This window comes from Choristoneura fumiferana, chromosome 14 (genome assembly GCF_025370935.1).
Source record: "Choristoneura fumiferana chromosome 14, NRCan_CFum_1, whole genome shotgun sequence".
Classification (NCBI taxonomy): Eukaryota; Metazoa; Arthropoda; class Insecta; order Lepidoptera; family Tortricidae; genus Choristoneura; species Choristoneura fumiferana.
Window position 1 is genome coordinate 17,512,500 of NC_133485.1, and position 9,471 is coordinate 17,521,970.

Consider the following 9,471-nt stretch of genomic DNA (forward strand, 5'->3'; position numbering starts at 1 on the left):
GCCACTCGAGGACTTTCCTTCCCCAACGGTTATCTATTTCTTTGAGCGATGTGGTCCGCCCTTGCCACTTCAACTTGCATATGTGTTTCAGCGTGGAAAGTAAGACAGCCGGTGAAATTACTGGCATTGAGTATCCCATCTTAGGCCTAAGGTTGGCAACGCATCTGCAATACCCTTGTGTTGCAGATGTTTATGGGCGGTGGTGATCTCTTACCATCTGGAGACCCACTTGCTCATTTGCCATCCCAGATGTCAGCTATCTACATACCAAATTTCATGATCTAAGCGCAGCGGTTGTTACATCAAGATTTTATCCCTATCCCGTGGAAATATCTGAATAAAAAGTAGCCTGTGTTATCTCTGATGTCCAGCTATTACATACCAAATTTCATGATCTGAGCGCAGTGGTTGTTATTTCAAGATTTTATCCCTATCCGTGGGAATCGGGATAAAAAGTAGCCTATGTGTTATCCAAATGTCCAGCTATCTACATACCAAATTTCATGACTCTAATCCAGCGGTTGTTAGGTATATCAAGATTTTATCCCTATCCCGTGGGAATATCGGAATGAAAAGTAGCCTGTGTTATCCCAGATGTCCAGCTATCTACATACCAAATTTCATGACTCTAATCTAGCGGTTGTTAGGTATATCAAGATTTATCCCTATCCGTGGGAATATCGGAATGAAAAGTAGCTGTGTTATCCCAGATGTCCAGCTATCTACATACCAAATTTCATGACTCTATCCAGCGGTTGTTAGGTATATCAAGATTTATCCCTATCCCGTGGGTATTTCGGGAAAAAAGTATTCTATGTATCCAGGTTATAAAATAACTTTTCCATATTTCATCAAAATCCGTCCAGCCGTTTCAGCGTGCAGAAGTAAGAGACATAATCACTTACTCACAAACTCACTCACTCGCTCACAAACTTAGGTACTGATACTGAGGTCTACTGTCCCTTGGAGCTGTGAAAAAATCGAACTTCTAAGCCAACGCAATCAAAAGATGAAGCCGTTTATGCTGCAAATTTCCGTAAATTTACGAAATTCGCAAGGAAGGGAACCAAAACCTACAGGGTACCTACTTCCCGTGAACTCAGAATAGCTATTATAACACAACCAACTAGAAATGTCTGAAAATCTTGATTTTTAGGGTTTCGGAGCCAAAATGGCAATAACGGAACCCTTATAGTTTCGTCAAGTCCGTCATCTGCTGCTGCCTGTCTGTCTGTCTGTCCGTCCGCGGCTTGCTCAGGAACTATCAATGCTAGAAAGCTGTTATTTTTGCACAGATATATATGTAAAGTAAGCCGACAAAATGGTACAAAAAAATAAAAAAAATTTTTAGGCTACATCCCATAGACGTAAAGTGGGGGTTATTTTTTTTTTTTCTCATCCAAACCTAATATGAAGAGAGAACCCGACTGGCGGGTTGCTGGCATTGAATGAGTTGTTTTGTGTTTAGGCAAGGACTAAAACTTTAAAGTTACTTATTGTTGGCATAAAAGTTCCTTTTTTTCAACTTAAGGTCCTGTGCAAAGAGCTTGTCTCTCTCGGATTCAGCTAACATTGCCATGACAAACCGGTCCCTTAGAGCTTCCGCCACGTTGAGGAAGCCGCACTTCGCCGTCAAACCGCGCAATCTCGCGCCCATTGAGCGTACGTCTCCCCCGACTGCTGGGTAGCCGCGAAAAACTGGTACCGCTCTCTCAAAAACACAAACCTTTGGAGTAAAATGACTGTCCAGCAGTGCAAGGATGTCTTCGTAGGGCACATCGTGCAGCTGCTTCGGCAGCGCGAGGTCCGCAACCAACTTGTACGAAACAACGTCTGTCTTCGTATTTCCATGTAATCCTCCGAAAAATCAATCATAAGACGAAAAAAGGATTGCAGACAGTAAATGTATGTTACCCTAAATTTAACGCAAGCGAAGCCGTGGGCACGAGCTGATAGGTATATAAATTGTGCACGAAATTTAATAGAATCATGTCCATGTAATACTTTTGTCGACAAATTTCTACCAGTCGCCGATTACTATTTATCACTCACTTATATTACTTAAAACATTTCAGATAAAACGTTCGAGTATCTGCTGCAGCAAAATGAAACAGGTCGAGCTAAGAAAATCAGACAGAAAGACAACGAGATTCGTAGAATGCGCTTAAAAGTTAAAAGTTACAAATTACGTCTACGGCAACTTCAAATAAATCAACGGAGTAATTTTGAAAAATTAACGCAGAACATGTCGGAATCTGCCAAACTATTTACCCGGATGCAATTTCAGGAAGGGAAAAAGAAGAAGAAAGGTCATAGATTCACATTAGAAGAAAAAATTTATCTCTTTCGATTTTCAAAAAAAGCCCGAAAGCGTATAAACTTATCTGCAAACATTTTACCCTACCTTCGAGAAAGGTGCTAAAATCATTATTGGCTCAAATTAAATTATCTCCGGGTATTAATGAAATAATATTCAAAGAATTAAAGAATACAGTTTCAAAAATGTTACCACAGGATCGTCTGTGTACATTGATCTTTGATGAAATGTCAATTTCTCCACATTTACATTTTAATGTTCACACAGATGATCTTGTTGGGTTCGAAAATTATGGTGACGCTGAGAAAACTGCAAATTTTGCTAACCATGTATTAGTTTTTATGGTTAAAGGTATAAAAAAAAGCTTTAAACAGCCAGTGGCGTATTATTTTACGCAAGCATTAAAAGCACCAAAATTAAAAGAAATATTAAAAAATGTTGTGTCTAAAGTGCAAGCTACTGGTTTAAGGATACTAGCGACTGTCTGCGACCAAAGTACGGTAAATACAAGTACTATAAATAGTCTCATTTCAGAAGCTAAAGCTATTTTTATGAAAAATGGGAAAGATTGGCGGGATGATATTATTATTATTAATGATCAACATATAATCCCACTATTCGATGTCCCTCATTTACTAAAAGGAGTTAGAAATAATATGCTTAACAAAGAAATGCAGTATATGCATGAAAACCATCAAAAAACTGTAAAGTGGGAACACATTCAGTGGGTATACCAAGCTGATAAGTCGCACGGGGAGTTACGCATTCTGCCCAAATTGACCGACGAGCATATAGACCCCTTAAAAATTAAAAAAATGAGGGTCAAAAATGCCGCGCAGGTATTAAGCCACAGTATGGCAGTGGCCACAGACTCTTTAGCCGCAAGAGGTGATATCCCTTCGGAATGTCGGGATCTAATACCATTCGTATTACTCATGGACAAGTTATTCGACACTTTCAACGCTTCTTGTTTTTCGGCTCCTAATGGTAAAATATACAGAGCCGCTGTAAAACGTAATTCCCCACACCACCAACTGTGGCAGGAAGCATTGAAAATGTTGAAAACTGTAAAATTTTTGGTGGAAAAAAGCAATGGCCAGAAAATTGAGAAATCTATTCCCACTATAAATAATTTTATAAGAACAATTGAAGGATTCAAAGCGTTATGGCAATTGTTGCTCAAAAAATATAGTTTTGATGCAATGCTCACGAGGAACATAAATCAAGACCCACTTGAAAATTTTTTGGCAGCATTAGAAGCTTAGGTGCGCGAAATATTGCACCTAACTGCGTTGGATTCGAAGGAGCATTTAAAACTTTACTTTTAAATAATTTTAGCAGTAATCACGCTGTAAATTCAAACTGTGAAAATGATGAAAATAATTGTTTGCAGATTTATTAAAAGTAGAGAAAAAATTGTCGCTCCTTTGGAGTCCCAGAGCGGCAATATTGATCTGCCCCCAGACTTAAAGCAAAATACTCAAAGTATTTCAGACTTGGGGTCAGCTCAACGATCATATGTTTGCGGGTGGGCTTTATCTAAATGTTTGCAAAAGATTGTGAAAGGATGTGCAAAGTGTAAAAGTAAGCTTTTAGGCAATTCAGGAAGTGGCGCAAACCAATTTATAAGAGCCAAAGAATACACCAAAAACAAAAGGTGGCTTTGTTATCCCTCGAATGATTTAGAATCTTGTTTTAGAGAAATTCAGGATACAACTGTTGCTTTTTTAAATTCTGAATGCCATAAAAAAAATATTAAGAAAAGAATTAAGGCATTCATAGAAATTTTTGTTGATTTTTCATTCATGGAATGTGAAAGCCATAAAGAAAAATTAAAGGAATTTTTCGTGGACATATCGGTCAATTTAATTATTTACAGTTGGTGCAGATCAGTAAATCGTATTTTAGAGGGAAAAATGACGTATGAGGGTGATGATGTCACGAAAACTGCAGCACAGTTGTATTACAATAAACATAAAACAATGAAAAAGCTCTAGAATATATATTTTTAATAATAAAGTTGTCATAGTCACATTGGTCGCTAGCCTATGCGTAATCATAATCAAGTCTAGTTATATAGTGTTATTGTTGTTGTCCTATGGTACCCCAGTGGTACAAAGGGCCTTCGTGAGACGTCGCCATCCGCTCCTGTCATGCGCCTCTTGCTCCGAGTCCCGCCGACCTGCGGGCGGCCGGACTGAGTTATAAAGCGTAACTAACATTAATGCAGATGACACTGTACGTATCAAACCAAACAAGAAAAAAAAACCGACCAAATTGAGAAGACATTGTTAAAAAACCGGCCAAGTGCGAGTGGGACTCGCGCACGAAGGGTTCTGTACCATTATCTACGAGTATAAAACATTAGACATTAGCAAAAAACGGCAAAAACTCACGTTTGTTGTATGGGCGCCCCCTTAAATGTCTATTTTATTTTAATTTAATATTTTTTTATTAAATATATAACTAAATATTCTGTGAATATTTCAAGCGTCTTTGTTGGCGTTATTTATCAATTTCAAACATTATTTATTCTTATTTTCTAGTTTGGTCTGATTAACTATTGAGAATAACTACCTATAGAAGAAAGTGACATTAAAACTTATTTTTTGTTTTATATTTATTGTGATAAATTTGAGCTGCCGTTTTCATTACATCCTCCCCATGATATGTTCTTTCCTTCTAAGTAGTATTCTATTTATTGACTTGCACCAGCTGTAAATAATAATTATTCATCGATGTATCCACAAAACATTCCTTTACGTCATCTTAATGATTTGCACAATCCTAAAAATCGGCAACTATCTTTATGTAAGCTTTAATTCTTTCTTTGAGATTCGGTTTATAACATTCATTATTTAGAAATGTAACTGTTCAATCTTGTACTTCTTGGAAATAAGCTAAGCTAAGCTTTTAGATCGATAACAAAGCCACTTTTTCTTTTTGGTATATTCTTAGGCTCTGATATACCTGAATTACCTATTAGAACACTCGTGCAACTTGTCATCCTTTGGCCACTTTTTGCAGACATTTCGACAGTGACCACCTGCAGACATAAATTCTTTGATCAGCCGCGGTTTCGAAATACTTACAGAGTTTGGCGTCATTTCTAAAGGCTGGTCAATCACAACGTTTTGGGATCGCGAGGAGGTGACTTTTTCTATATTGTTAATAAAAAAAAGTGAATGCAAGCAATCGTTTGTTTCATCTTCACAATTTGATTTATCGACTTTTGCTGCTAAAATTATTGAGTAAAAGTGTTTTAAATGCACCCTCAAATCCAATGCGATTGGGAGCCACGTTTCGAACATCTAAACTTCTAATACATCCGAAAAAAAATTAATGGGTCATGATTGATGTTACCCGTAAGCATTGCATCCGAATATTGTTGGTGCAAAAGTTACCAAATTGACTTGAACTTTCAATCGTTTTAATAATATTATCTATAATCGGTGCGGATCATTCAATTTTTTGAGTATTACTTTTCGTAATCATAAATTTAACAGTTCTTAGCTTTTTTAATACCTCTTGCCATAACTTAAGGTGAGGAGAATTACGTTTTACACCTACTCTATACTTTTTCCCATTAAGCACCGAAAAACTAGATGCATTGAAACTATCGAATAGTTTATCCATTAATACTACAAATGGAATCAATTCTCGACATTCTACAGGGGCAGTTTCTCTTGCTGCTAAATTATCTCTGGCCACTGCCATGCTGTAACTAAAAACTTGGACAGCATTCTTGACTCGCATTTTTATTTTATTTTTCCGGGTCTATGTTCATTTGTCAATTTAGGCAAAAGGCGAAATTTCCCAAACGACCTGTCGGCTTCAAAAATCCGGTGAATGTAATCCCTTTTTACGCTTTTTGTTTTGTTTTCATTAATATACGGCAATTCTTTATTTAATAAGTTGTTTCTAATTTCTTTTATTAAGTGGGGGGTAGCGAACAATGGGATTGTTTGTTCGTCATTAATACTACCATATCGTTTCTCCATTCATTCCCTGCTTACAAATAGGTAGTTTTATCGTCTGCAACTGAACTATATATCGTACTCAAATTTTTCAAATTCTGATCGGACACAGTTGCTATTGAATTAAGATCAGTAGCTTGTCCATTAGTGGCTATATCTTTTAAAATTTGTTTCAATTTATGTTTTTAATGTTTTTACTAAATAATAAATTACTGGTTGTTTAATTTTTTTTAATACCATTGACCATGAAGACCAGTACGACTGTGGTTTGTAAAATGTTGTTTTTTTGTTGTTGTGTCCCTCCAAATTTTCAAACCCTACAAGATCTACTGAATTTGTGAAGAAATTGTCATTTCATCAAATATTGACGTACACAGACTGTCTTCAATGTACATTTTGGATTCGGTATTTTTTAATTCTTTAAATATATATTTATCCCGAAGATAATTTCACTTGGGCAAGCAACGATTTTAATGCTTTTTTAGACGGCCTGTGGTGCTACTTGCACATCAGTTTGTACGCTTTTGGACTTTTTTTTTAATATTGAGTAATGACATTTTTTTTTCTTCGTGTGTGAATCTATCTCCCTGCTTTTCTTTTTCCTTCAAGATATATCGTTCTTGTAAATAATTTGGCAGCCCCGGAATGGTTCCAGTTAATTTCTCGAAATTACTTTTAATGGTCAACTTCTGTTGTTGTTTGAGACATAATTTGAAACTTTTAACTTTAACCAGCCCCTATTTAATAAAAATTACAAGTGCTACAATTCTACATAATTGTAAAAAATTGTTAACACTTGTTAACAATTATGTAGATTTGTAGCACTTGTAACTTTTATTAAATAGGGGCCAGGTATCCTGTACCCTTAGTGTAAGTTTTCGGTTACAAAATACGGCTCGATCGCGTTCACGTTAAAATCTGAATTTGTATGGAAACAGGAACAGTGCCTCTAGCGGAACGTTTGCGATGATCGTTCGCTGCTTTTTTGCAGAAATTTAATATTATTCCCAAATGTTTCATTTGCCAAAATGTTTAATTTTTTAACCCTCAATTTTCTCCGAAATCAGTATTTTTTGGGAATTCTTATAATTTTTAGAACACAGTACATTAAGTTAGGTTAATTTTATGAAAGTTCCGAAAAAAAATCTTTCAGAGAAAATTGCGAATTGTGAAGTGAAACAATTTGGTTTCATTCTAAAATTCATTTCTAAAATTAGTAAGTTATCATTATCGAATTGAACCAAGGAGTTAAAAACTGTACAGACATATAGGCTGTGTGTTGTCATTTACCTACCGATTGTTTTATTTTCTTAACAATTTTTCAACTTTTTTTGTTTTATATATGTCTGCGTATAAGAAACGAATGATAATAATTTCTTAATATTTGACTTGCATTATAAAATTGTAATATGACTAATAAGAAAAAAACTCAATAATTATACCATGTAAATATGCCGTATATTTAGGCTGAAGGCATGTGTTCCATTGACATCCATACCTTTTTATTTTTTAATTTATATCTACCGCTGGTAAGAAAGTATAGTTTGCCTTTCTGTTGTTAGATAAGAGTAAATGAGAGATGAAAAAGAGTTGTCGAAACATATTATCGCAAACATTTTTAGACCTTCTTAGCTTTTACAGGCAAATTAGTTGCTAAATAAATATTAATTTATCAATTGGTAGCTTCGCCGGCCCTCGCAGCCTACTGCCCCATGTCATGGCCCCTTGGCCCCAGGGAGCGATCTATAATTGGAAGACCCTTGAATCTATAATACCCTTTTTAAGGAAATAGGTATTCTAATCCTGCCGTCGTTTTTATGTCTAAAATAATTGTATCTAAGAAAAAAATATATGTGATTTTCCCACTAACGTCGGTAAGCCAAAGGCTAGATACACAAGTTAAAGTTTCATTCATCTTACAGCCTGGCTAGCCAAAAAGTCGTTTCTGAGAAATTACATACGTGTTATAACAAAATTCGAAACAATATTACGAAATATATCTAAGGCGTATAATGAAATTAATGATTTTATTACGGACATGGATATTTGAAAATAATTCTGATCCGCATTGGCAATCACCTACTTCAAATTACGATTCTACAGTGTTAAAAATGTAACTGTGTTAAATACTCGTGATGTAAGTCATTTCATGAAATAACGTTGTAAATCTGTTTTAAAAATATTGTACCTCGTTGAAATTCTTGTAGGGTTCTCAACGGAGGTTTTCCGAAACAGTGGTATTTTAAGTTTTACATTCATATTGTGCTTGTTATAGCTTAAATTGAATAAAAATGTTGATTTTGACTTTGAGTTTAACTTATTCGTAGTTCGAGGAAAGCTTTTATTTTCATACCGAACTAAAATCAATTTAAACAAGAGGCGTTACTTTGCGGTGGTCCATATCAATGAACTAAAAACAACTATTTTATAGTAAATTAATCCTTTGAGCGCCATGGTCGGGAAAACGCGACAGCTGAAAATCGTGCCATAGGCGCCATGTCGGCATTACGTGGTGTCATAGAGCGATTTTCTGAATATTTTTTGTCGTCTGTGGCCAACTGTGGCGTTCAAAAGGTGAATTTCTGTAAAACTTATGTAAACTAATTGTTTTTAGGTCCTCGACTTTGATGTCTTTTTATCATGAAAACATTTTATGGAAAATCGTTATATATGAGACAGTTGTACGTACATCGTACGGCAAAGCTACTATTATGCTGTTATTAATAAATATCAATTTTATTAAATTATGTCTTTTATCCTTACGCAATATTAACTAGATATCGTCTAATTTGTGCCGATTTCATTGACGTGTAAGTTGTTTTGAAATGTACTTAGTATAGAATATTTCAATCGATATGATTTAATTGTGCTAAAAATGATACTTAATTAACTCTTTCGATTTAAATATTCTTAACCGAGAGCATTTTTCATCTTTACTCGTCAATAAAATCGACACAAGTTGACGATATTGTAGCTTGATCGCGTACTACAATGTACGCTGCTATAGACGCGTAGGTATAGCGTATTATACACCACTACATACATACCTATAGGTATCTGTCTATACGTCACTTTAGTTCTTCACCACTCGTAAGGCGGCAGCACCGTTTTTCCATACATGCATTTTTGACCATAGAGTTGCCACTCTTATTCCTATACATTACAATACTCTTTGGA